The 20,977-nt window shown below is 49.5% G+C and overlaps 50 non-coding genes and 8 pseudogenes across 50 annotated transcripts; all 58 read right to left on the reverse strand.

Annotated features, from left to right (window-relative positions):
* Positions 1 to 16: 16 nt before the first annotated feature.
* On the reverse strand, positions 17 to 134 carry LOC148708761 (5S ribosomal RNA; annotated as a pseudogene).
* A 246-nt stretch (positions 135 to 380) lies between these two features.
* LOC148708762 (5S ribosomal RNA) lies at positions 381 to 499 on the reverse strand. The gene has a single exon (XR_015978087.2). It is a non-coding gene; the product is annotated as a 5S ribosomal RNA (ribosomal RNA).
* Positions 500 to 745: 246 nt separating this feature from the next.
* On the reverse strand, positions 746 to 864 carry LOC148708763 (5S ribosomal RNA; annotated as a pseudogene).
* A 246-nt stretch (positions 865 to 1,110) lies between these two features.
* Positions 1,111 to 1,229, reverse strand: LOC148708764 (5S ribosomal RNA). Its single transcript, XR_015978530.2, has one exon. It is a non-coding gene; the product is annotated as a 5S ribosomal RNA (ribosomal RNA).
* A 247-nt stretch (positions 1,230 to 1,476) lies between these two features.
* Positions 1,477 to 1,595, reverse strand: LOC148710954 (5S ribosomal RNA). Its single transcript, XR_015979489.2, has one exon. It is a non-coding gene; the product is annotated as a 5S ribosomal RNA (ribosomal RNA).
* A 246-nt stretch (positions 1,596 to 1,841) lies between these two features.
* On the reverse strand, positions 1,842 to 1,960 carry LOC148708766 (5S ribosomal RNA). Its single transcript, XR_015984937.2, has one exon. It is a non-coding gene; the product is annotated as a 5S ribosomal RNA (ribosomal RNA).
* A 245-nt stretch (positions 1,961 to 2,205) lies between these two features.
* Positions 2,206 to 2,324, reverse strand: LOC148708767 (5S ribosomal RNA). The gene has a single exon (XR_016406812.1). It is a non-coding gene; the product is annotated as a 5S ribosomal RNA (ribosomal RNA).
* A 246-nt stretch (positions 2,325 to 2,570) lies between these two features.
* LOC148708768 (5S ribosomal RNA) lies at positions 2,571 to 2,689 on the reverse strand. The gene has a single exon (XR_015978334.2). It is a non-coding gene; the product is annotated as a 5S ribosomal RNA (ribosomal RNA).
* Positions 2,690 to 2,937: 248 nt separating this feature from the next.
* LOC148708769 (5S ribosomal RNA) lies at positions 2,938 to 3,056 on the reverse strand. Its single transcript, XR_015979455.2, has one exon. It is a non-coding gene; the product is annotated as a 5S ribosomal RNA (ribosomal RNA).
* Positions 3,057 to 3,302: 246 nt separating this feature from the next.
* LOC148708770 (5S ribosomal RNA) lies at positions 3,303 to 3,421 on the reverse strand. Its single transcript, XR_015978088.2, has one exon. It is a non-coding gene; the product is annotated as a 5S ribosomal RNA (ribosomal RNA).
* A 245-nt stretch (positions 3,422 to 3,666) lies between these two features.
* On the reverse strand, positions 3,667 to 3,785 carry LOC148708771 (5S ribosomal RNA). The gene has a single exon (XR_015983617.2). It is a non-coding gene; the product is annotated as a 5S ribosomal RNA (ribosomal RNA).
* Positions 3,786 to 4,030: 245 nt separating this feature from the next.
* On the reverse strand, positions 4,031 to 4,149 carry LOC148708772 (5S ribosomal RNA). Its single transcript, XR_015978531.2, has one exon. It is a non-coding gene; the product is annotated as a 5S ribosomal RNA (ribosomal RNA).
* A 246-nt stretch (positions 4,150 to 4,395) lies between these two features.
* On the reverse strand, positions 4,396 to 4,513 carry LOC148710962 (5S ribosomal RNA; annotated as a pseudogene).
* Positions 4,514 to 4,759: 246 nt separating this feature from the next.
* Positions 4,760 to 4,878, reverse strand: LOC148708774 (5S ribosomal RNA). Its single transcript, XR_015984938.2, has one exon. It is a non-coding gene; the product is annotated as a 5S ribosomal RNA (ribosomal RNA).
* Positions 4,879 to 5,124: 246 nt separating this feature from the next.
* On the reverse strand, positions 5,125 to 5,243 carry LOC148708775 (5S ribosomal RNA; annotated as a pseudogene).
* A 246-nt stretch (positions 5,244 to 5,489) lies between these two features.
* On the reverse strand, positions 5,490 to 5,608 carry LOC148708776 (5S ribosomal RNA). Its single transcript, XR_015978335.2, has one exon. It is a non-coding gene; the product is annotated as a 5S ribosomal RNA (ribosomal RNA).
* Positions 5,609 to 5,855: 247 nt separating this feature from the next.
* LOC148708777 (5S ribosomal RNA) lies at positions 5,856 to 5,974 on the reverse strand. The gene has a single exon (XR_015979456.2). It is a non-coding gene; the product is annotated as a 5S ribosomal RNA (ribosomal RNA).
* A 246-nt stretch (positions 5,975 to 6,220) lies between these two features.
* On the reverse strand, positions 6,221 to 6,339 carry LOC148708778 (5S ribosomal RNA). Its single transcript, XR_015978089.2, has one exon. It is a non-coding gene; the product is annotated as a 5S ribosomal RNA (ribosomal RNA).
* A 245-nt stretch (positions 6,340 to 6,584) lies between these two features.
* Positions 6,585 to 6,703, reverse strand: LOC148708779 (5S ribosomal RNA). The gene has a single exon (XR_015983628.2). It is a non-coding gene; the product is annotated as a 5S ribosomal RNA (ribosomal RNA).
* A 246-nt stretch (positions 6,704 to 6,949) lies between these two features.
* On the reverse strand, positions 6,950 to 7,068 carry LOC148708780 (5S ribosomal RNA; annotated as a pseudogene).
* Positions 7,069 to 7,315: 247 nt separating this feature from the next.
* Positions 7,316 to 7,434, reverse strand: LOC148710970 (5S ribosomal RNA). The gene has a single exon (XR_015983642.2). It is a non-coding gene; the product is annotated as a 5S ribosomal RNA (ribosomal RNA).
* Positions 7,435 to 7,680: 246 nt separating this feature from the next.
* LOC148708782 (5S ribosomal RNA) lies at positions 7,681 to 7,799 on the reverse strand (annotated as a pseudogene).
* A 246-nt stretch (positions 7,800 to 8,045) lies between these two features.
* Positions 8,046 to 8,164, reverse strand: LOC148708783 (5S ribosomal RNA). Its single transcript, XR_016403248.1, has one exon. It is a non-coding gene; the product is annotated as a 5S ribosomal RNA (ribosomal RNA).
* Positions 8,165 to 8,411: 247 nt separating this feature from the next.
* On the reverse strand, positions 8,412 to 8,530 carry LOC148708784 (5S ribosomal RNA). Its single transcript, XR_015978337.2, has one exon. It is a non-coding gene; the product is annotated as a 5S ribosomal RNA (ribosomal RNA).
* Positions 8,531 to 8,776: 246 nt separating this feature from the next.
* LOC148708785 (5S ribosomal RNA) lies at positions 8,777 to 8,895 on the reverse strand. Its single transcript, XR_015979457.2, has one exon. It is a non-coding gene; the product is annotated as a 5S ribosomal RNA (ribosomal RNA).
* A 245-nt stretch (positions 8,896 to 9,140) lies between these two features.
* Positions 9,141 to 9,259, reverse strand: LOC148708786 (5S ribosomal RNA). The gene has a single exon (XR_015978090.2). It is a non-coding gene; the product is annotated as a 5S ribosomal RNA (ribosomal RNA).
* Positions 9,260 to 9,505: 246 nt separating this feature from the next.
* LOC148708787 (5S ribosomal RNA) lies at positions 9,506 to 9,624 on the reverse strand. Its single transcript, XR_015983639.2, has one exon. It is a non-coding gene; the product is annotated as a 5S ribosomal RNA (ribosomal RNA).
* A 248-nt stretch (positions 9,625 to 9,872) lies between these two features.
* Positions 9,873 to 9,991, reverse strand: LOC148708788 (5S ribosomal RNA). The gene has a single exon (XR_015978533.2). It is a non-coding gene; the product is annotated as a 5S ribosomal RNA (ribosomal RNA).
* A 247-nt stretch (positions 9,992 to 10,238) lies between these two features.
* On the reverse strand, positions 10,239 to 10,357 carry LOC148708789 (5S ribosomal RNA). The gene has a single exon (XR_015979268.2). It is a non-coding gene; the product is annotated as a 5S ribosomal RNA (ribosomal RNA).
* Positions 10,358 to 10,603: 246 nt separating this feature from the next.
* Positions 10,604 to 10,722, reverse strand: LOC148708790 (5S ribosomal RNA). Its single transcript, XR_015984941.2, has one exon. It is a non-coding gene; the product is annotated as a 5S ribosomal RNA (ribosomal RNA).
* Positions 10,723 to 10,968: 246 nt separating this feature from the next.
* LOC148708791 (5S ribosomal RNA) lies at positions 10,969 to 11,087 on the reverse strand (annotated as a pseudogene).
* A 246-nt stretch (positions 11,088 to 11,333) lies between these two features.
* LOC148708792 (5S ribosomal RNA) lies at positions 11,334 to 11,452 on the reverse strand. Its single transcript, XR_015978338.2, has one exon. It is a non-coding gene; the product is annotated as a 5S ribosomal RNA (ribosomal RNA).
* Positions 11,453 to 11,699: 247 nt separating this feature from the next.
* Positions 11,700 to 11,818, reverse strand: LOC148708793 (5S ribosomal RNA). Its single transcript, XR_015979458.2, has one exon. It is a non-coding gene; the product is annotated as a 5S ribosomal RNA (ribosomal RNA).
* A 246-nt stretch (positions 11,819 to 12,064) lies between these two features.
* Positions 12,065 to 12,183, reverse strand: LOC148708794 (5S ribosomal RNA). Its single transcript, XR_015979798.2, has one exon. It is a non-coding gene; the product is annotated as a 5S ribosomal RNA (ribosomal RNA).
* A 245-nt stretch (positions 12,184 to 12,428) lies between these two features.
* LOC148708795 (5S ribosomal RNA) lies at positions 12,429 to 12,547 on the reverse strand. Its single transcript, XR_015983650.2, has one exon. It is a non-coding gene; the product is annotated as a 5S ribosomal RNA (ribosomal RNA).
* A 246-nt stretch (positions 12,548 to 12,793) lies between these two features.
* LOC148708796 (5S ribosomal RNA) lies at positions 12,794 to 12,912 on the reverse strand. Its single transcript, XR_015978534.2, has one exon. It is a non-coding gene; the product is annotated as a 5S ribosomal RNA (ribosomal RNA).
* A 248-nt stretch (positions 12,913 to 13,160) lies between these two features.
* On the reverse strand, positions 13,161 to 13,279 carry LOC148710986 (5S ribosomal RNA). The gene has a single exon (XR_015980318.2). It is a non-coding gene; the product is annotated as a 5S ribosomal RNA (ribosomal RNA).
* Positions 13,280 to 13,526: 247 nt separating this feature from the next.
* On the reverse strand, positions 13,527 to 13,645 carry LOC148708798 (5S ribosomal RNA). Its single transcript, XR_015984942.2, has one exon. It is a non-coding gene; the product is annotated as a 5S ribosomal RNA (ribosomal RNA).
* Positions 13,646 to 13,891: 246 nt separating this feature from the next.
* LOC148708799 (5S ribosomal RNA) lies at positions 13,892 to 14,010 on the reverse strand. The gene has a single exon (XR_016412908.1). It is a non-coding gene; the product is annotated as a 5S ribosomal RNA (ribosomal RNA).
* Positions 14,011 to 14,257: 247 nt separating this feature from the next.
* Positions 14,258 to 14,376, reverse strand: LOC148708800 (5S ribosomal RNA). The gene has a single exon (XR_015978339.2). It is a non-coding gene; the product is annotated as a 5S ribosomal RNA (ribosomal RNA).
* Positions 14,377 to 14,621: 245 nt separating this feature from the next.
* Positions 14,622 to 14,740, reverse strand: LOC148708801 (5S ribosomal RNA). Its single transcript, XR_015979459.2, has one exon. It is a non-coding gene; the product is annotated as a 5S ribosomal RNA (ribosomal RNA).
* Positions 14,741 to 14,987: 247 nt separating this feature from the next.
* Positions 14,988 to 15,106, reverse strand: LOC148708802 (5S ribosomal RNA). The gene has a single exon (XR_015978092.2). It is a non-coding gene; the product is annotated as a 5S ribosomal RNA (ribosomal RNA).
* A 246-nt stretch (positions 15,107 to 15,352) lies between these two features.
* On the reverse strand, positions 15,353 to 15,471 carry LOC148708803 (5S ribosomal RNA). The gene has a single exon (XR_015983661.2). It is a non-coding gene; the product is annotated as a 5S ribosomal RNA (ribosomal RNA).
* A 246-nt stretch (positions 15,472 to 15,717) lies between these two features.
* LOC148708804 (5S ribosomal RNA) lies at positions 15,718 to 15,836 on the reverse strand (annotated as a pseudogene).
* A 246-nt stretch (positions 15,837 to 16,082) lies between these two features.
* Positions 16,083 to 16,201, reverse strand: LOC148710994 (5S ribosomal RNA). The gene has a single exon (XR_015984134.2). It is a non-coding gene; the product is annotated as a 5S ribosomal RNA (ribosomal RNA).
* Positions 16,202 to 16,448: 247 nt separating this feature from the next.
* LOC148708806 (5S ribosomal RNA) lies at positions 16,449 to 16,567 on the reverse strand. The gene has a single exon (XR_015984943.2). It is a non-coding gene; the product is annotated as a 5S ribosomal RNA (ribosomal RNA).
* A 246-nt stretch (positions 16,568 to 16,813) lies between these two features.
* On the reverse strand, positions 16,814 to 16,932 carry LOC148708807 (5S ribosomal RNA). Its single transcript, XR_016408233.1, has one exon. It is a non-coding gene; the product is annotated as a 5S ribosomal RNA (ribosomal RNA).
* A 246-nt stretch (positions 16,933 to 17,178) lies between these two features.
* Positions 17,179 to 17,297, reverse strand: LOC148708808 (5S ribosomal RNA). Its single transcript, XR_015978340.2, has one exon. It is a non-coding gene; the product is annotated as a 5S ribosomal RNA (ribosomal RNA).
* Positions 17,298 to 17,543: 246 nt separating this feature from the next.
* LOC148708809 (5S ribosomal RNA) lies at positions 17,544 to 17,662 on the reverse strand. The gene has a single exon (XR_015979460.2). It is a non-coding gene; the product is annotated as a 5S ribosomal RNA (ribosomal RNA).
* A 247-nt stretch (positions 17,663 to 17,909) lies between these two features.
* Positions 17,910 to 18,028, reverse strand: LOC148708810 (5S ribosomal RNA). The gene has a single exon (XR_015978093.2). It is a non-coding gene; the product is annotated as a 5S ribosomal RNA (ribosomal RNA).
* Positions 18,029 to 18,273: 245 nt separating this feature from the next.
* On the reverse strand, positions 18,274 to 18,392 carry LOC148708811 (5S ribosomal RNA). Its single transcript, XR_015983672.2, has one exon. It is a non-coding gene; the product is annotated as a 5S ribosomal RNA (ribosomal RNA).
* Positions 18,393 to 18,638: 246 nt separating this feature from the next.
* On the reverse strand, positions 18,639 to 18,757 carry LOC148708812 (5S ribosomal RNA). Its single transcript, XR_015978536.2, has one exon. It is a non-coding gene; the product is annotated as a 5S ribosomal RNA (ribosomal RNA).
* A 246-nt stretch (positions 18,758 to 19,003) lies between these two features.
* On the reverse strand, positions 19,004 to 19,122 carry LOC148708813 (5S ribosomal RNA). Its single transcript, XR_015979271.2, has one exon. It is a non-coding gene; the product is annotated as a 5S ribosomal RNA (ribosomal RNA).
* A 248-nt stretch (positions 19,123 to 19,370) lies between these two features.
* On the reverse strand, positions 19,371 to 19,489 carry LOC148708814 (5S ribosomal RNA). Its single transcript, XR_015984944.2, has one exon. It is a non-coding gene; the product is annotated as a 5S ribosomal RNA (ribosomal RNA).
* Positions 19,490 to 19,736: 247 nt separating this feature from the next.
* On the reverse strand, positions 19,737 to 19,855 carry LOC148711004 (5S ribosomal RNA). The gene has a single exon (XR_015982864.2). It is a non-coding gene; the product is annotated as a 5S ribosomal RNA (ribosomal RNA).
* Positions 19,856 to 20,101: 246 nt separating this feature from the next.
* On the reverse strand, positions 20,102 to 20,220 carry LOC148708816 (5S ribosomal RNA). Its single transcript, XR_015978341.2, has one exon. It is a non-coding gene; the product is annotated as a 5S ribosomal RNA (ribosomal RNA).
* Positions 20,221 to 20,467: 247 nt separating this feature from the next.
* Positions 20,468 to 20,586, reverse strand: LOC148708817 (5S ribosomal RNA). The gene has a single exon (XR_015979461.2). It is a non-coding gene; the product is annotated as a 5S ribosomal RNA (ribosomal RNA).
* Positions 20,587 to 20,831: 245 nt separating this feature from the next.
* LOC148708818 (5S ribosomal RNA) lies at positions 20,832 to 20,950 on the reverse strand. Its single transcript, XR_015978094.2, has one exon. It is a non-coding gene; the product is annotated as a 5S ribosomal RNA (ribosomal RNA).
* Positions 20,951 to 20,977: the final 27 nt, after the last annotated feature.

Genomic DNA, 20,977 nt, shown 5'->3' on the forward strand with positions numbered 1-20,977 from the left:
CGGGCAAAAAATAAAAAGGGTGCAACACGAGGACTTCCCAGGGGGTCACCATCCTAGTACTTCTCTCGCCCAAGCACGCCTAACTGCGGAGTTATGATGGGATCCGGTGCATTAGTGCGGGTATGATCGCACCCATGACATGCCCTTCGAAACTCCCTTTTATGACAAAGCAGCAGACCGCGACGGCCCGAGACATTCGCGCTGCCGGGGCCGTTCTGGCGTAGGATTCAACGCGCTGTTCCGCTATGCGGCATGGCACCGCCCGTCTCCGGACTCAGTTTATTTTCGGAAAAAAAAAATTATCCGAAGAGGAAAAGCCAAAAGCCGAAAAATTAAAAATAAATATTATCAAAAAATAAAAAAGCGGGCAAAAAATAAAAAGGGTGCAACACGAGGACTTCCCAGGGGGTCACCCATCCTAGTACTACTCTCGCCCAAGCACGCTTAACTGCGGAGTTCTGATCAGATCCGGTGCATTAGTGCTGGTTTGATCGCACCCATGACATGCCCTTCGAAACTCCCTTTTATGACGAAGCAGCAGACCTCGACGGCCCGAGGCATTCGCGCTGCCGGGGCCGTTCTGGCGTAGGATTCAACGCGCTGTTCCGCTATGCGGCATGGCACCGCGAGTCTCCGGACTCAGTTTATTTTCGGGGGAAAAAAATTATCCGAAGAGGAAAAGCCAAAAGCCAAAAAATTAAAAATAAATATTATCAAAAAATAAAAAAGCGGGCAAAAAATAAAAAGGGTGCAACACGAGGACTTCCCAGGGGGTCACCCATCCTAGTACTTCTCTCGCCCAAGCACGCCTAACTGCGGAGTTATGATGGGATCCGGTGCATTAGTGCGGGTATGATCGCACCCATGACATGCCCTTCGAAACTCCCTTTTATGACAAAGCAGCAGACCGCGACGGCCCGAGACATTCGCGCTGCCGGGGCCGTTCTGGCGTAAGATTCAACGCGCTGTTCCGCTATGCGGCATGGCACCGCCCGTCTCCGGACTCAGTTTATTTTCGGAAAAAAAAAATTATCCGAAGAGGAAAAGCCAAAAGCCGAAAAATTAAAAATAAATATTATCAAAAAATAAAAAAGCGGGCAAAAAATAAAAAGCGTGCAACACGAGGACTTCCCAGGGGGTCACCCATCCTAGTACTACTCTCGCCCAAGCACGCTTAACTGCGGAGTTCTGTTGGGATCCGGTGCATTAGTGCTGGTATGATCGCACCCATGACATGCCCTTCGAAACTCCCTTTTATGACAAAGCAGCAGACCTCGACGGCCCGAGACATTCACGCTGCCGGGGCCGTTCTGGCGTAGGATTCAACGCGCTGGTCCCGCTATGCGGCATGGCACCGCCAGTCTCCGGACTCAGTTTATTGTCGGGGAAAAAAAATTATCCGAAGACGAAAAGCCAAAAGCCGAAAAATTAAAAATAAATATTATCAAAAAATAAAAAAGCGGGCAAAAAATAAAAAGGGTGCAACACGAGGACTTCCCAGGGGGTCACCCATCCTAGTACTACTCTCGCCCAAGCACGCTTAACTGCGGAGTTCTCATGGGATCCGGTGCATTAGTGCTGGTATGATCGCACCCAAGACATGCCCTTCGAAACTCCCTTTTAAGACAAAGCAGCAGACCTCGACGGCCCGAGACATTCGCGCTGCCGGGGCCGTTCTGGCGTATGATTCAACGCGCTGTTCCGCTATGCGGCATGGCACCGCCAGTCTCCGGACTCAGTTTATTTTCGGGGGGAAAAAATTATCCGAAGAGGAAAAGCCAAAAGCCAAAAAATTAAAAATAAATATTATCAAAAAATAAAAAAGCGGGCAAAAAATAAAAAGGGTGCAACACGAGGACTTCCCAGGGGGTCACCCATCCTAGTACTTCTCTCGCCCAAGCACGCTTAACTGCGGAGTTATGATGGGATCCGGTGCATTAGTGCTGGTATGATCGCACCCATGACATGCCCTTCGAAACTCCCTTTAATGACAAAGCAGCAGACCGCGACGGCCCGAGACATTCGCGCTGCCGGGGCCGTTCTGGCGTAGGATTCAACGCGCTGTTCCGCTATGCGGCATGGCACCGCCAGTCTCCGGACTCAGTTTATTTTCGGGAAAAAAAATTATCCGAAGAGGAAAAGCCAAAAGCCGAAAAATTAAAAATAAATATTATCAAAAAATAAAAAAGCGGGCAAAAAATAAAAAGGGTGCAACACGAGGACTTCCCAGGGGGTCACCCATCCTAGTACTACTCTCGCCCAAGCACGCTTAACTGCGGAGTTCTGATCGGATCCGGTGCATTAGTGCTGGTTTGATCGCACCCATGACATGCCCTTCGAAACTCCCTTTTATGACGAAGCAGCAGACCTCGACGGCCCGAGGCATTCGCGCTGCCGGGGCCGTTCTGGCGTAGGATTCAACGCGCTGTTCCGCTATGCGGCATGGCACCGCGAGTCTCCGGACTCAGTTTATTTTCGGGGGAAAAAAATTATCCGAAGAGGAAAAGCCAAAAGCCGACAAATTAAAAATAAATATTATCAAAAAATAAAAAAGCGGGCAAAAAATAAAAGGGGTGCAACACGAGGACTTCCCAGGGGGTCACCCATCCTAGTACTACTCTCGCCCAAGCACGCTTAACTGCGGAGTTCTGATGGGATCCGGTGCATTAGTGCTGGTATGATCGCACCCATGACATGCCCATCGAAACTCCCTTTTATGACAAAGCAGCAGACCTCGACGGCCCGAGACATTCGCGCCGCCGGGGCCGTTCTGGCGTAGGATTCAACGCGCTGGTCCCGCTAAGCGGCATAGCACCGCCAGTCTCCGGACTCAGTTTATTTTCGGGGGAAAAAAATTATCCGAAGAGGAAAAGCCAAAAGCCGAAAAATTAAAAATAAATATTATCAAAAAATAAAAAAGTGGAGAAAAAAATAAAAAGGGTGCAACACGAGGACTTCCCAGGGGGTCACCCATCCTAGTACTACTCTCGCCCAAGCACGCTTAACTGCGGAGTTCTGATGGGATCCGGTGCATTAGTGCTGGTATGATCGCACCCATGACATGCCCATCGAAACACCCTTTTATGACAAAGCAGCAGACCTCGACGGCCCGAGACATTCGCGCTGCCGGGGCCGTTCTGGCGTAGGATTCAACGCGCTGTTCCGCTATGCGGCATGGCACCGCCAGTCTCCGGACTCAGTTTATTTTCGGGGGGAAAAAATTATCCGAAGAGGAAAAGCCAAAAGCCAAAAAATTAAAAATAAATATTATCAAAAAATAAAAAAGCGGGCAAAAAATAAAAAGGGTGCAACACGAGGACTTCCCAGGGGGTCACCCATCCTAGTACTTCTCTCGCCCAAGCACGCTTAACTGCGGAGTTATGATGGGATCCGGTGCATTAGTGCTGGTATGATCGCACCCATGACATGCCCTTCGAAACTCCCTTTAATGACAAAGCAGCAGACCGCGACGGCCCGAGACATTCGCGCTGCCGGGGCCGTTCTGGCGTAGGATTCAACGCGCTGTTCCGCTATGCGGCATGGCACCGCCAGTCTCTGGACTCAGTTTATTTTCGAGAAAAAAAATTATCCGAAGAGGAAAAGCCAAAAGCCGAAAAATTAAAAATAAATATTATCAAAAAATAAAAAAGCGGGCAAAAAATAAAAAGGGTGCAACACGAGGACTTCCCAGGGGGTCACCCATCCTAGTACTTCTCTCGCCCAAGCACGCTTAACTGCGGAGTTATGATGGGATCCGGTGCATTAGTGCTGGTATGATCGCACCCATGACATGCCCTTCGAAACTCACTTTAATGACAAAGCAGCAGACCGCGACGGCCCGAGACATTCGCGCTGCCGGGGCCGTTCTGGCGTAGGATTCAACGCGCTGTTCCGCTATGCGGCATGGCACCGCCAGTCTCTGGACTCAGTTTATTTTCGAGAAAAAAAATTATCCGAAGAGGAAAAGCCAAAAGCCGAAAAATTAAAAATAAATATTATCAAAAAATAAAAAAGCGGGCAAAAAATAAAAAGGGTGCAACACGAGGACTTCCCAGGGGGTCACCCATCCTAGTACTACTCTCGCCCAAGCACGCTTAACTGCGGAGTTCTGATCAGATCCGGTGCATTAGTGCTGGTTTGATCGCACCCATGACATGCCCTTCGAAACTCCCTTTTATGACGAAGCAGCAGACCTCGACGGCCCGAGGCATTCGCGCTGCCGGGGCCGTTCTGGCGTAGGATTCAACGCGCTGTTCCGCTATGCGGCATGGCACCGCGAGTCTCCGGACTCAGTTTATTTTCGGGGGAAAAAAATTATCCGAAGAGGAAAAGCCAAAAGCCAAAAAATTAAAAATAAATATTATCAAAAAATAAAAAAGCGGGCAAAAAATAAAAAGGGTGCAACACGAGGACTTCCCAGGGGGTCACCATCCTAGTACTTCTCTCGCCCAAGCACGCCTAACTGCGGAGTTATGATGGGATCCGGTGCATTAGTGCGGGTATGATCGCACCCATGACATGCCCTTCGAAACTCCCTTTTATGACAAAGCAGCAGACCGCGACGGCCCGAGACATTCGCGCTGCCGGGGCCGTTCTGGCGTAGGATTCAACGCGCTGTTCCGCTATGCGGCATGGCACCGCCCGTCTCCGGACTCAGTTTATTTTCGGAAAAAAAAAATTATCCGAAGAGGAAAAGCCAAAAGCCGAAAAATTAAAAATAAATATTATCAAAAAATAAAAAAGCGGGCAAAAAATAAAAAGGGTGCAACACGAGGACTTCCCAGGGGGTCACCCATCCTAGTACTACTCTCGCCCAAGCACGCTTAACTGCGGAGTTCTGATCAGATCCGGTGCATTAGTGCTGGTTTGATCGCACCCATGACATGCCCTTCGAAACTCCCTTTTATGACGAAGCAGCAGACCTCGACGGCCCGAGGCATTCGCGCTGCCGGGGCCGTTCTGGCGTAGGATTCAACGCGCTGTTCCGCTATGCGGCATGGCACCGCGAGTCTCCGGACTCAGTTTATTTTCGGGGGAAAAAAATTATCCGAAGAGGAAAAGCCAAAAGCCAAAAAATTAAAAATAAATATTATCAAAAAATAAAAAAGCGGGCAAAAAATAAAAAGGGTGCAACACGAGGACTTCCCAGGGGGTCACCCATCCTAGTACTTCTCTCGCCCAAGCACGCCTAACTGCGGAGTTATGATGGGATCCGGTGCATTAGTGCGGGTATGATCGCACCCATGACATGCCCTTCGAAACTCCCTTTTATGACAAAGCAGCAGACCGCGACGGCCCGAGACATTCGCGCTGCCGGGGCCGTTCTGGCGTAAGATTCAACGCGCTGTTCCGCTATGCGGCATGGCACCGCCCGTCTCCGGACTCAGTTTATTTTCGGAAAAAAAAAATTATCCGAAGAGGAAAAGCCAAAAGCCGAAAAATTAAAAATAAATATTATCAAAAAATAAAAAAGCGGGCAAAAAATAAAAAGCGTGCAACACGAGGACTTCCCAGGGGGTCACCCATCCTAGTACTACTCTCGCCCAAGCACGCTTAACTGCGGAGTTCTGTTGGGATCCGGTGCATTAGTGCTGGTATGATCGCACCCATGACATGCCCTTCGAAACTCCCTTTTATGACAAAGCAGCAGACCTCGACGGCCCGAGACATTCACGCTGCCGGGGCCGTTCTGGCGTAGGATTCAACGCGCTGGTCCCGCTATGCGGCATGGCACCGCCAGTCTCCGGACTCAGTTTATTGTCGGGGAAAAAAAATTATCCGAAGACGAAAAGCCAAAAGCCGAAAAATTAAAAATAAATATTATCAAAAAATAAAAAAGCGGGCAAAAAATAAAAAGGGTGCAACACGAGGACTTCCCAGGGGGTCACCCATCCTAGTACTACTCTCGCCCAAGCACGCTTAACTGCGGAGTTCTCATGGGATCCGGTGCATTAGTGCTGGTATGATCGCACCCAAGACATGCCCTTCGAAACTCCCTTTTAAGACAAAGCAGCAGACCTCGACGGCCCGAGACATTCGCGCTGCCGGGGCCGTTCTGGCGTATGATTCAACGCGCTGTTCCGCTATGCGGCATGGCACCGCCAGTCTCCGGACTCAGTTTATTTTCGGGGGGAAAAAATTATCCGAAGAGGAAAAGCCAAAAGCCAAAAAATTAAAAATAAATATTATCAAAAAATAAAAAAGCGGGCAAAAAATAAAAAGGGTGCAACACGAGGACTTCCCAGGGGGTCACCCATCCTAGTACTTCTCTCGCCCAAGCACGCTTAACTGCGGAGTTATGATGGGATCCGGTGCATTAGTGCTGGTATGATCGCACCCATGACATGCCCTTCGAAACTCCCTTTAATGACAAAGCAGCAGACCGCGACGGCCCGAGACATTCGCGCTGCCGGGGCCGTTCTGGCGTAGGATTCAACGCGCTGTTCCGCTATGCGGCATGGCACCGCCAGTCTCTGGACTCAGTTTATTTTCGGGAAAAAAAATTATCCGAAGAGGAAAAGCCAAAAGCCGAAAAATTAAAAATAAATATTATCAAAAAATAAAAAAGCGGGCAAAAAATAAAAAGGGTGCAACACGAGGACTTCCCAGGGGGTCACCCATCCTAGTACTACTCTCGCCCAAGCACGCTTAACTGCGGAGTTCTGATCAGATCCGGTGCATTAGTGCTGGTTTGATCGCACCCATGACATGCCCTTCGAAACTCCCTTTTATGACGAAGCAGCAGACCTCGACGGCCCGAGGCATTCGCGCTGCCGGGGCCGTTCTGGCGTAGGATTCAACGCGCTGTTCCGCTATGCGGCATGGCACCGCGAGTCTCCGGACTCAGTTTATTTTCGGGGGAAAAAAATTATCCGAAGAGGAAAAGCCAAAAGCCAAAAAATTAAAAATAAATATTATCAAAAAATAAAAAAGCGGGCAAAAAATAAAAAGGGTGCAACACGAGGACTTCCCAGGGGGTCACCCATCCTAGTACTTCTCTCGCCCAAGCACGCCTAACTGCGGAGTTATGATGGGATCCGGTGCATTAGTGCGGGTATGATCGCACCCATGACATGCCCTTCGAAACTCCCTTTTATGACAAAGCAGCAGACCGCGACGGCCCGAGACATTCGCGCTGCCGGGGCCGTTCTGGCGTAGGATTCAACGCGCTGTTCCGCTATGCGGCATGGCACCGCCCGTCTCCGGACTCAGTTTATTTTCGGAAAAAAAAAAATTATCCGAAGAGGAAAAGCCAAAAGCCGAAAAATTAAAAATAAATATTATCAAAAAATAAAAAAGCGGGCAAAAAATAAAAAGGGTGCAACACGAGGACTTCCCAGGGGGTCACCCATCCTAGTACTACTCTCGCCCAAGCACGCTTAACTGCGGAGTTCTGATCAGATCCGGTGCATTAGTGCTGGTTTGATCGCACCCATGACATGCCCTTCGAAACTCCCTTTTATGACGAAGCAGCAGACCTCGACGGCCCGAGGCATTCGCGCTGCCGGGGCCGTTCTGGCGTAGGATTCAACGCGCTGTTCCGCTATGCGGCATGGCACCGCGAGTCTCCGGACTCAGTTTATTTTCGGGGGAAAAAAATTATCCGAAGAGGAAAAGCCAAAAGCCAAAAAATTAAAAATAAATATTATCAAAAAATAAAAAAGCGGGCAAAAAATAAAAAGGGTGCAACACGAGGACTTCCCAGGGGGTCACCCATCCTAGTACTTCTCTCGCCCAAGCACGCCTAACTGCGGAGTTATGATGGGATCCGGTGCATTAGTGCGGGTATGATCGCACCCATGACATGCCCTTCGAAACTCCCTTTTATGACAAAGCAGCAGACCGCGACGGCCCGAGACATTCGCGCTGCCGGGGCCGTTCTGGCGTAGGATTCAACGCGCTGTTCCGCTATGCGGCATGGCACCGCCCGTCTCCGGACTCAGTTTATTTTCGGAAAAAAAAAATTATCCGAAGAGGAAAAGCCAAAAGCCGAAAAATTAAAAATAAATATTATCAAAAAATAAAAAAGCGGGCAAAAAATAAAAAGGGTGCAACACGAGGACTTCCCAGGGGGTCACCCATCCTAGTACTACTCTCGCCCAAGCACGCTTAACTGCGGAGTTCTGTTGGGATCCGGTGCATTAGTGCTGGTATGATCGCACCCATGACATGCCCTTCGAAACTCCCTTTTATGACAAAGCAGCAGACCTCGACGGCCCGAGACATTCACGCTGCCGGGGCCGTTCTGGCGTAGGATTCAACGCGCTGGTCCCGCTATGCGGCATGGCACCGCCAGTCTCCGGACTCAGTTTATTGTCGGGGAAAAAAAATTATCCGAAGACGAAAAGCCAAAAGCCGAAAAATTAAAAATAAATATTATCAAAAAATAAAAAAGCGGGCAAAAAATAAAAAGGGTGCAACACGAGGACTTCCCAGGGGGTCACCCATCCTAGTACTACTCTCGCCCAAGCACGCTTAACTGCGGAGTTCTCATGGGATCCGGTGCATTAGTGCTGGTATGATCGCACCCAAGACATGCCCTTCGAAACTCCCTTTTAAGACAAAGCAGCAGACCTCGACGGCCCGAGACATTCGCGCTGCCGGGGCCGTTCTGGCGTATGATTCAACGCGCTGTTCCGCTATGCGGCATGGCACCGCCAGTCTCCGGACTCAGTTTATTTTCGGGGGGAAAAAATTATCCGAAGAGGAAAAGCCAAAAGCCAAAAAATTAAAAATAAATATTATCAAAAAATAAAAAAGCGGGCAAAAAATAAAAAGGGTGCAACACGAGGACTTCCCAGGGGGTCACCCATCCTAGTACTTCTCTCGCCCAAGCACGCTTAACTGCGGAGTTATGATGGGATCCGGTGCATTAGTGCTGGTATGATCGCACCCATGACATGCCCTTCGAAACTCCCTTTAATGACAAAGCAGCAGACCGCGACGGCCCGAGACATTCGCGCTGCCGGGGCCGTTCTGGCGTAGGATTCAACGCGCTGTTCCGCTATGCGGCATGGCACCGCCAGTCTCCGGACTCAGTTTATTTTCGGGAAAAAAAATTATCCGAAGAGGAAAAGCCAAAAGCCGAAAAATTAAAAATAAATATTATCAAAAAATAAAAAAGCGGGCAAAAAATAAAAAGGGTGCAACACGAGGACTTCCCAGGGGGTCACCCATCCTAGTACTACTCTCGCCCAAGCACGCTTAACTGCGGAGTTCTGATCGGATCCGGTGCATTAGTGCTGGTTTGATCGCACCCATGACATGCCCTTCGAAACTCCCTTTTATGACGAAGCAGCAGACCTCGACGGCCCGAGGCATTCGCGCTGCCGGGGCCGTTCTGGCGTAGGATTCAACGCGCTGTTCCGCTATGCGGCATGGCACCGCGAGTCTCCGGACTCAGTTTATTTTCGGGGGAAAAAAATTATCCGAAGAGGAAAAGCCAAAAGCCGACAAATTAAAAATAAATATTATCAAAAAATAAAAAAGCGGGCAAAAAATAAAAGGGGTGCAACACGAGGACTTCCCAGGGGGTCACCCATCCTAGTACTACTCTCGCCCAAGCACGCTTAACTGCGGAGGTCTGATGGGATCCGGTGCATTAGTGCTGGTATGATCGCACCCATGACATGCCCATCGAAACTCCCTTTTATGACAAAGCAGCAGACCTCGACGGCCCGAGACATTCGCGCCGCCGGGGCCGTTCTGGCGTAGGATTCAACGCGCTGGTCCCGCTAAGCGGCATAGCACCGCCAGTCTCCGGACTCAGTTTATTTTCGGGGGAAAAAAATTATCCGAAGAGGAAAAGCCAAAAGCCGAAAAATTAAAAATAAATATTATCAAAAAATAAAAAAGTGGAGAAAAAAATAAAAAGGGTGCAACACGAGGACTTCCCAGGGGGTCACCCATCCTAGTACTACTCTCGCCCAAGCACGCTTAACTGCGGAGTTCTGATGGGATCCGGTGCATTAGTGCTGGTATGATCGCACCCATGACATGCCCATCGAAACACCCTTTTATGACAAAGCAGCAGACCTCGACGGCCCGAGACATTCGCGCTGCCGGGGCCGTTCTGGCGTAGGATTCAATGCGCTGTTCCGCTATGCGGCATGGCACCGCGAGTCTCCGGACTCAGTTTATTTTCGGGAGAAAAAAATTATCCGAAGAGGAAAAGCCAAAAGCCGAAAAATTAAAAATAAACATTATCAAAAAATAAAAAAGTGGGCAAAAAATAAAAAGGAGTGCATGACGAGGACTTCCCAGGGGGTCACCCATCCTAGTACTACTCTCGCCCAAGCACGCTTAACTGCGGAGTTCTGATGGGATCCGGTGCATTAGGGCTGGTATGATCGCACCCATGACATGCCCATCGAAACACCCTTTTATGACAAAGCAGCAGACCTCGACGGCCCGAGACATTCGCGCTGCCGGGGCCGTTCTGGCGTAGGATTCAACGCGCTGTTCCGCTATGCGGCATGGCACCGCCCGTCTCCGGACTCAGTTTATTTTCGGAAAAAAAAAATTATCCGAAGAGGAAAAGCCAAAAGCCGAAAAATTAAAAATAAATATTATCAAAAAATAAAAAAGCGGGCAAAAAATAAAAAGGGTGCAACACGAGGACTTCCCAGGGGGTCACCCATCCTAGTACTACTCTCGCCCAAGCACGCTTAACTGCGGAGTTCTGATCAGATCCGGTGCATTAGTGCTGGTTTGATCGCACCCATGACATGCCCTTCGAAACTCCCTTTTATGACGAAGCAGCAGACCTCGACGGCCCGAGGCATTCGCGCTGCCGGGGCCGTTCTGGCGTAGGATTCAACGCGCTGTTCCGCTATGCGGCATGGCACCGCGAGTCTCCGGACTCAGTTTATTTTCGGGGGAAAAAAATTATCCGAAGAGGAAAAGCCAAAAGCCAAAAAATTAAAAATAAATATTATCAAAAAATAAAAAAGCGGGCAAAAAATAAAAAGGGTGCAACACGAGGACTTCCCAGGGGGTCACCCATCCTAGTACTTCTCTCGCCCAAGCACGCCTAACTGCGGAGTTATGATGGGATCCGGTGCATTAGTGCGGGTATGATCGCACCCATGACATGCCCTTCGAAACTCCCTTTTATGACAAAGCAGCAGACCGCGACGGCCCGAGACATTCGCGCTGCCGGGGCCGTTCTGGCGTAGGATTCAACGCGCTGTTCCGCTATGCGGCATGGCACCGCCCGTCTCCGGACTCAGTTTATTTTCGGAAAAAAAAAATTATCCGAAGAGGAAAAGCCAAAAGCCGAAAAATTAAAAATAAATATTATCAAAAAATAAAAAAGCGGGCAAAAAATAAAAAGGGTGCAACACGAGGACTTCCCAGGGGGTCACCCATCCTAGTACTACTCTCGCCCAAGCACGCTTAACTGCGGAGTTCTGTTGGGATCCGGTGCATTAGTGCTGGTATGATCGCACCCATGACATGCCCTTCGAAACTCCCTTTTATGACAAAGCAGCAGACCTCGACGGCCCGAGACATTCACGCTGCCGGGGCCGTTCTGGCGTAGGATTCAACGCGCTGGTCCCGCTATGCGGCATGGCACCGCCAGTCTCCGGACTCAGTTTATTGTCGGGGAAAAAAAATTATCCGAAGACGAAAAGCCAAAAGCCGAAAAATTAAAAATAAATATTATCAAAAAATAAAAAAGCGGGCAAAAAATAAAAAGGGTGCAACACGAGGACTTCCCAGGGGGTCACCCATCCTAGTACTACTCTCGCCCAAGCACGCTTAACTGCGGAGTTCTCATGGGATCCGGTGCATTAGTGCTGGTATGATCGCACCCAAGACATGCCCTTCGAAACTCCCTTTTAAGACAAAGCAGCAGACCTCGACGGCCCGAGACATTCGCGCTGCCGGGGCCGTTCTGGCGTATGATTCAACGCGCTGTTCCGCTATGCGGCATGGCACCGCCAGTCTCCGGACTCAGTTTATTTTCGGGGGGAAAAAATTATCCGAAGAGGAAAAGCCAAAAGCCAAAAAATTAAAAATAAATATTATCAAAAAATAAAAAAGCGGGCAAAAAATAAAAAGGGTGCAACACGAGGACTTCCCAGGGGGTCACCCATCCTAGTACTTCTCTCGCCCAAGCACGCTTAACTGCGGAGTTATGATGGGATCCGGTGCATTAGTGCTGGTATGATCGCACCCATGACATGCCCTTCGAAACTCCCTTTAATGACAAAGCAGCAGACCGCGACGGCCCGAGACATTCGCGCTGCCGGGGCCGTTCTGGCGTAGGATTCAACGCGCTGTTCCGCTATGCGGCATGGCACCGCCAGTCTCCGGACTCAGTTTATTTTCGGGAAAAAAAATTATCCGAAGAGGAAAAGCCAAAAGCCGAAAAATTAAAAATAAATATTATCAAAAAATAAAAAAGCGGGCAAAAAATAAAAAGGGTGCAACACGAGGACTTCCCAGGGGGTCACCCTTCCTAGTACTACTCTCGCCCAAGCACGCTTAACTGCGGAGTTCTGATCGGATCCGGTGCATTAGTGCTGGTTTGATCGCACCCATGACATGCCCTTCGAAACTCCCTTTTATGACGAAGCAGCAGACCTCGACGGCCCGAGGCATTCGCGCTGCCGGGGCCGTTCTGGCGTAGGATTCAACGCGCTGTTCCGCTATGCGGCATGGCACCGCGAGTCTCCGGACTCAGTTTATTTTCGGGGGAAAAAAATTATCCGAAGAGGAAAAGCCAAAAGCCGACAAATTAAAAATAAATATTATCAAAAAATAAAAAAGCGGGCAAAAAATAAAAGGGGTGCAACACGAGGACTTCCCAGGGGGTCACCCATCCTAGTACTACTCTCGCCCAAGCACGCTTAACTGCGGAGTTCTGATGGGATCCGGTGCATTAGTGCTGGTATGATCGCACCCATGACATGCCCATCGAAACTCCCTTTTATGACAAAGCAGCAGACCTCGACGGCCCGAGACATTCGCGCCGCCGGGGCCGTTCTGGCGTAGGATTCAACGCGCTGGTCCCGCTAAGCGGCATAGCACCGCCAGTCTCCGGACTCAGTTTATTTTTGGGGGAAAAAAATTATCCGAAGAGGAAAAGCCAAAAGCCAAAAAATTAAAAATAAATATTATCAAAAAATAAAAAAGTGGAGAAAAAAATAAAAAGGGTGCAACACGAGGACTTCCCAGGGGGTCACCCATCCTAGTACTACTCTCGCCCAAGCACGCTTAACTGCGGAGTTCTGATGGGATCCGGTGCATTAGTGCTGGTATGATCGCACCCATGACATGCCCATCGAAACACCCTTTTATGACAAAGCAGCAGACCTCGACGGCCCGAGACATTCGCGCTGCCGGGGCCGTTCTGGCGTAGGATTCAATGCGCTGTTCCGCTATGCGGCATGGCACCGCGAGTCTCCGGACTCAGTTTATTTTCGGGGGAAAAAAATTATCCGAAGAGGAAAAGCCAAAAGCCGAAAAATTAAAAATAAACATTATCAAAAAATAAAAAAGTGGGCAAAAAATAAAAAGGAGTGCAAGACGAGGACTTCCCAGGGGGTCACCCATCCTAGTACTACTCTCGCCCAAGCACGCTTAACTGCGGAGTTCTGATGGGATCCGGTGCATTAGGGCTGGTATGATCGCACCCATGACATGCCCATCGAAACACCCTTTTATGACAAAGCAGCAGACCTCGACGGCCCGAGACATTCGCGCTGCCGGGGCCGTTCTGGCGTAGGATTCAATGCGCTGTTCCGCTATGCGGCATGGCACCGCGAGTCTCCGGACTCAGTTTATTTTCGAGGGAAAAAAATTATCCGAAGAGGAAAAGCCAAAAGCCAAAAAATTAAAAATAAATGTTATCAAAAAAGAAAAATGCGGGCAAAAAATAAAAGGGGTGCAACACGAGGACTTCCCAGGGGGTCACCCATCCTAGTACTACTCTCGCCCAAGCACGCTTAACTGCGGAGTTCTGATGGGATCCGGTGCATTAGTGCTGGTATGATCGCACCCATGATATGCCCTTCGAAACTCCCTTTTATGACAAAGCAGCAGACCTCGACGGCCCGAGACATTCGCGCTGCCGGGGCCGTTCTGGCGTAGGATTCAACGCGCTGGTCCCGCTATGCGGCATGGCACCGCCAGTCTCCGGACCCAGTTTATTGTCGGGGGAAAAAAATTATCCGAAGAGGAAAAGCCAAAAGCCAAAAAATTAAAAATAAATATTATCAAAAAATAAAAAAGCGGGCAAAAAATAAAAAGGGTGCAACACGAGGACTTCCCAGGGGGTCACCCATCCTAGTACTTCTCTCGCCCAAGCACGCTTAACTGCGGAGTTATGATGGGATCCGGTGCATTAGTGCTGGTATGATCACACCCATGACATGCCCTTCGAAACTCCCTTTTATGACAAAGCAGCAGACCGCGACGGCCCGAGACATTCGCGCTGCCGGGGCCGTTCTGGCGTAGGATTCAACGCGCTGTTCCGCTATGCGGCATGGCACCGCCAGTCTCCGGACTCAGTTTATTTTCGGAAAAAAAAATTATCCGAAGAGGAAAAGCCAAAAGCCGAAAAATTAAAAATAAATATTATCAAAAAATAAAAAAGCGGGCAAAAAATAAAAAGGGTGCAACACGAGGACTTCCCAGGGGGTCACCCATCCTAGTACTACTCTCGCCCAAGCACGCTTAACTACGGAGTTCTGATGGGATCCGGTGCATTAGTGCTGGTATGATCGCACCCATGACATGCCCTTCGAAACTCCCTTTTATGACAAAGCAGCAGACCTCGACGGCCCGAGACATTCACGCTGCCGGGGCCGTTCTGGCGTAGGATTCAACGCGCTGGTCCCGCTATGCGGCATGGCACCGCCAGTCTCCGGACTCAGTTTATTGTCGGGGGAAAAAAATTATCCGAAGAGGAAAAGCCAAAAGCCGAAAAATTAAAAATAAATATTATCAAAAAATAAAAAAGCGGGCAAAAAATAAAAAGGGTGCAACACGAGGACTTCCCAGGGGGTCACCCATCCTAGTACTACTCTCACCCAAGCACGCTTAACTGCGGAGTTCTGATGGGATCCGGTGCATTAGTGCTGGTATGATCGCACCCAAGACATGCCCTTCGAAACTCCCTTTTAAGACAAAGCAGCAGACCTCGACGGCCCGAGACATTCGCGCTGCCGGGGCCGTTCTGGCGTATGATTCAACGCGCTGTTCCGCTATGCGGCATGGCACCGCCAGTCTCCGGACTCAGTTTATTTTCTGGGGGAAAAAATTATCCGAAGAGGAAAAGCCAAAAGCCAAAAAATTAAAAATAAATATTACCAAAAAATAAAAAAGCGGGCAAAAAATAAAAAGGGTGCAACACGAGGACTTCCCAGGGGGTCACCCATCCTAGTACTTCTCTCGCCCAAGCACGCTTAACTGCGGAGTTATGATGGGATCCGGTGCATTAGTGCTGGTATGATCGCACCCATGACATGCCCTTCGAAACTCCCTTTTATGACAAAGCAGCAGACCGGGACGGCCCGAGGCATTCGCGCTGCCGGGGCCGTTCTAGCGTAGGATTCAACGCGCTGTTCCGCTATGCGGCATGGCACCGCCAGTCTCCGGACTCAGTTTATTTTCGGGGGGAAAAAATTATCCGAAGAGGAAAAGCCAAAAGCCAAAAAATTAAAAATAAATATTATCAAAAAATAAAAAAGCGGGCAAAAAATAAAAAGGGTGCAACACGAGGACTTCCCAGGGGGTCACCCATCCTAGTACTTCTCTCGCCCAAGCACGCCTAACTGCGGAGTTATGATGGGATCCGGTGCATTAGTGCTGGTATGATCGCACCCATGACATGCCCTTCGAAACTCCCTTTTATGACAAAGCAGCAGACCGCGACGGCCCGAGACATTCGCGCTGCCGGGGCCGTTCTGGCGTAGGATTCAACGCGCTGTTCCGCTATGCGGCATGGCACCGCCCGTCTCCGGACTCAGTTTATTTTCGGGAAAAAAAAATTATCCGAAGAGGAAAAGCCAAAAGCCGAAAAATTAAAAATAAATATTATCAAAAAATAAAAAAGCGGGCAAAAAATAAAAAGGGTGCAACACGAGGACTTCCCAGGGGGTCACCCATCCTAGTACTACTCTCGCCCAAGCACGCTTAACTGCGGAGTTCTGATGGGATCCGGTGCATTAGTGCTGGTATGATCGCACCCATGACATGCCCTTCGAAACTCCCTTTTATGACAAAGCAGCAGACCTCGACGGCCCGAGACATTCACGCTGCCGGGGCCGTTCTGGCGTAGGATTCAACGCGCTGGTCCCGCTATGCGGCATGGCACCGCCAGTCTCCGGACTCAGTTTATTGTCGGGGAAAAAAAATTATCCGAAGACGAAAAGCCAAAAGCCGAAAAATTAAAAATAAATATTATCAAAAAATAAAAAAGCAGGCAAAAAATAAAAAGGGTGCAACACGAGGACTTCCCAGGGGGTCACCCATCCTAGTACTACTCTCGCCCAAGCACGCTTAACTGCGGAGTTCTCATGGGATCCGGTGCATTAGTGCTGGTATGATCGCACCCAAGACATGCCCTTCGAAACTCCCTTTTAAGACAAAGCAGCAGACCTCGACGGCCCGAGACATTCGCGCTGCCGGGGCCGTTCTGGCGTATGATTCAACGCGCTGTTCCGCTATGCGGCATGGCACCGCCAGTCTCCGGACTCAGTTTATTTTCTGGGGGAAAAAATTATCCGAAGAGGAAAAGCCAAAAGCCAAAAAATTAAAAATAAATATTACCAAAAAATAAAAAAGCGGGCAAAAAATAAAAAGGGTGCAACACGAGGACTTCCCAGGGGGTCACCCATCCTAGTACTTCTCTCACCCAAGCACGCTTAACTGCGGAGTTATGATGGGATCCGGTGCATTAGTGCTGGTATGATCGCACCCATGACATGCCCTTCGAAACTCCCTTTTATGACAAAGCAGCAGACCTCGACGGCCCGAGGCATTCGCGCTGCCGGGGCCGTTCTGGCGTAGGATTCAACGCGCTGTTCCGCTATGCGGCATGGCACCGCGAGTCTCCGGACTCAGTTTATTTTCGGGGGAAAAAAATTATCCGAAGAGGAAAAGCCAAAAGCCGACAAATTAAAAATAAATATTATCAAAAAATAAAAAAGCGGGCAAAAAATAAAAGGGGTGCAACACGAGGACTTCCCAGGGGGTCACCCATCCTAGTACTACTCTCGCCCAAGCACGCTTAACTGCGGAGTTCTGATGGGATCCGGTGCATTAGTGCTGGTATGATCGCACCCATGACATCCCCATCGAAACTCCCTTTTATGACAAAGCAGCAGACCTCGATGGCCCGAGACATTCGCACTGCCGGGGCCGTTCTGGCGTAGGATTCAACACGCCGTTCCGCTATGCGGCATGGCACCGCCAGTCTCCGGACTCAGTTTATTTTCGGGGGAAAAAAATTATCCGAAGAGGAAAAGCCAAAAGCCGAAAAATAAAAAATAAATGTTATCAAAAAATAAAAAAGCGGGCAAAAAATAAAAGGGGTGCAACACGAGGACTTCCCAGGGGGTCACCCATCCTAGTACTACTCTCGCCCAAGCACGCTTAACTGCGGAGTTCTGATGGGATCCGGTGCATTAGTGCTGGTATGATCGCACCCATGATATGCCCTTCGAAACTCCCTTTTATGACAAAGCAGCAGACCTCGACGGCCCGAGACATTCGCGCTGCCGGGGCCGTTCTGGCGTAGGATTCAACGCGCTGGTCCCGCTATGCGGCATGGCACCGCCAGTCTCCGGACCCAGTTTATTGTCGGGGGAAAAAAATTATCCGAAGAGGAAAAGCCAAAAGCCAAAAAATTAAAAATAAATATTATCAAAAAATAAAAAAGCGGGCAAAAAATAAAAAGGGTGCAACACGAGGACTTCCCAGGGGGTCACCCATCCTAGTACTTCTCTCGCCCAAGCACGCTTAACTGCGGAGTTATGATGGGATCCGGTGCATTAGTGCTGGTATGATCACACCCATGACATGCCCTTCGAAACTCCCTTTTATGACAAAGCAGCAGACCGCGACGGCCCGAGACATTCGCGCTGCCGGGGCCGTTCTGGCGTAGGATTCAACGCGCTGTTCCGCTATGCGGCATGGCACCGCCAGTCTCCGGACTCAGTTTATTTTCGGAAAAAAAAATTATCCGAAGAGGAAAAGCCAAAAGCCGAAAAATTAAAAATAAATATTATCAAAAAATAAAAAAGCGGGCAAAAAATAAAAAGGGTGCAACACGAGGACTTCCTAGGGGGTCACCCATCCTAGTACTACTCTCGCCCAAGCACGCTTAACTACGGAGTTCTGATGGGATCCGGTGCATTAGTGCTGGTATGATCGCACCCATGACATGCCCTTCGAAACTCCTTTTTATGACAAAGCAGCAGACCGCGACGGCCCGAGACATTCGCGCTGCCGGGGCCGTTCTGGCGTAGGATTCAACGCGCTGTTCCGCTATGCGGCATGGCTCCGCGAGTCTCCGGACTCAGTTTATTTTCGGAGGAAAAAAATTATCCGAAGAGGAAAAGCCAAAAGCCGAAAAATTAAAAATAAATATTATCAAAAAATAAAAAAGCGGGCAAAAAATAAAAAGGGTGCAACACGAGGACTTCCCAGGGGGTCACCCATCCTAGTACTACTCTCGCCCAAGCACGCTTAACTGCGGACTTCTGATCGGATCCGGTGCATTAGTGCTGGTATGATCGCACCCATGACATGCCCTTCGAAACTCCCTTTTATGACGAAGCAGCAGACCTCGACGGCCCGAGGCATTCGCGCTGCCGGGGCCGTTCTGGCGTAGGATTCAACGCGCTGTTCCGCTATGCGGCATGGCACCGCGAGTCTCCGGACTCAGTTTATTTTCGGGGGAAAAAAATTATCCGAAGAGGAAAAGCCAAAAGCCGACAAATTAAAAATAAATATTATCAAAAAATAAAAAAGCGGGCAAAAAATAAAAGGGGTGCAACACGAGGACTTCCCAGGGGGTCACCCATCCTAGTACTACTCTCGCCCAAGCACGCTTAACTGCGGAGTTCTGATGGGATCCGGTGCATTAGTGCTGGTATGATCGCACCCATGACATGCCCATCGAAACTCCCTTTTATGACAAAGCAGCAGACCTCGACGGCCCGAGACATTCGCGCCGCCGGGGCCGTTCTGGTGTAGGATTCAACGCGCTGGTCCCGCTATGCGGCATAGCACCGCCAGTCTCCGGACTCAGTTTATTTTCGGGGGAAAAAAATTATCCGAAGAGGAAAAGCCAAAAGCCGAAAAATTAAAAATAAATATTATCAAAAAATAAAAAAGTGGAGAAAAAAATAAAAAGGGTGCAACACGAGGACTTCCCAGGGGGTCACCCATCCTAGTACTACTCTCGCCCAAGCACGCCTAACTGCGGAGTTCTGATGGGATCCGGTGCATTAGTGCTGGTATGATCGCACCCATGACATGCCCATCGAAACACCCTTTTATGACAAAGCAGCAGACCTCGACGGCCCGAGACATTCGCGCTGCCGGGGCCGTTCTGGCGTAGGATTCAATGCGCTGTTCCGCTATGCGGCATGGCACCGCGAGTCTCCGGACTCAGTTTATTTTCGGGGGAAAAAAATTATCCGAAGAGGAAAAGCCAAAAGCCGAAAAATTAAAAATAAATATTATCAAAAAATAAAAAAGTGGGCAAAAAATAAAAAGGGGTGCAAGACGAGGACTTCCCAGGGGGTCACCCATCCTAGTACTACTCTCGCCCAAGCACGCTTAACTGCGGAGTTCTGATGGGATCCGGTGCATTAGGGCTGGTATGATCGCACCCATGACATGCCCATCGAAACACCCTTTTATGACAAAGCAGCAGACCTCGACGGCCCGAGACATTCGTGCTGCCGGGGCCGTTCTGGCGTAGGATTCAATGCGCTGTTCCGCTATGCGGCATGGCACCGCGAGTCTCCGGACTCAGTTTATTTTCGAGGGAAAAAAATTATCCGAAGAGGAAAAGCCAAAAGCCAAAAAATTAAAAATAAATGTTATCAAAAAAGAAAAATGCGGGCAAAAAATAAGAGGGGTGCAACACGAGGACTTCCCAGGGGGTCACCCATCCTAGTACTACTCTCGCCCAAGCATGCTTAACTGCGGAGTTCTGATGGGATCCGGTGCATTAGTGCTGGTATGATCGCACCCATGATATGCCCTTCGAAACTCCCTTTTAAAACAAAGCAGCAGACCTCGACGGCCCGAGACATTCGCGCTGCCGGGGCCGTTCTGGCGTAGGATTCAACGCGCTGGTCCCGCTATGCGGCATGGCACCGCCAGTCTCCGGACCCAGTTTATTGTCGGGGGAAAAAAATTATCCGAAGAGGAAAAGCCAAAAGCCAAAAAATTAAAAATAAATATTATCAAAAAATAAAAAAGCGGGCAAAAAATAAAAAGGGTGCAACACGAGGACTTCCCAGGGGGTCACCCATCCTAGTACTTCTCTCGCCCAAGCACGCTTAACTGCGGAGTTATGATGGGATCCGGTGCATTAGTGCTGGTATGATCACACCCATGACATGCCCTTCGAAACACCCTTTTATGACAAAGCAGCAGACCGCGACGGCCCGAGACATTCGCGCTGCCGGGGCCGTTCTGGCGTAGGATTCAACGCGCTGTTCCGCTATGCGGCATGGCACCGCCAGTCTCCGGACTCAGTTTATTTTCGGAAAAAAAAATTATCCGAAGAGGAAAAGCCAAAAGCCGAAAAATTAAAAATAAATATTATCAAAAAATAAAAAAGCGGGCAAAAAATAAAAAGGGTGCAACACGAGGACTTCCCAGGGGGTCACCCATCCTAGTACTACTCTCGCCCAAGCACGCTTAACTACGGAGTTCTGATGGGATCCGGTGCATTAGTGCTGGTATGATCGCACCCATGACATGCCCTTCGAAACTCCCTTTT

Source organism: Phoenix dactylifera, chromosome 4 (genome assembly GCF_051530095.1).
Source record: "Phoenix dactylifera cultivar Ajwa chromosome 4, Ajwa_hap1_PhDact_Kaust_v1.1, whole genome shotgun sequence".
NCBI lineage: Eukaryota > Viridiplantae > Streptophyta > Magnoliopsida > Arecales > Arecaceae > Phoenix > Phoenix dactylifera.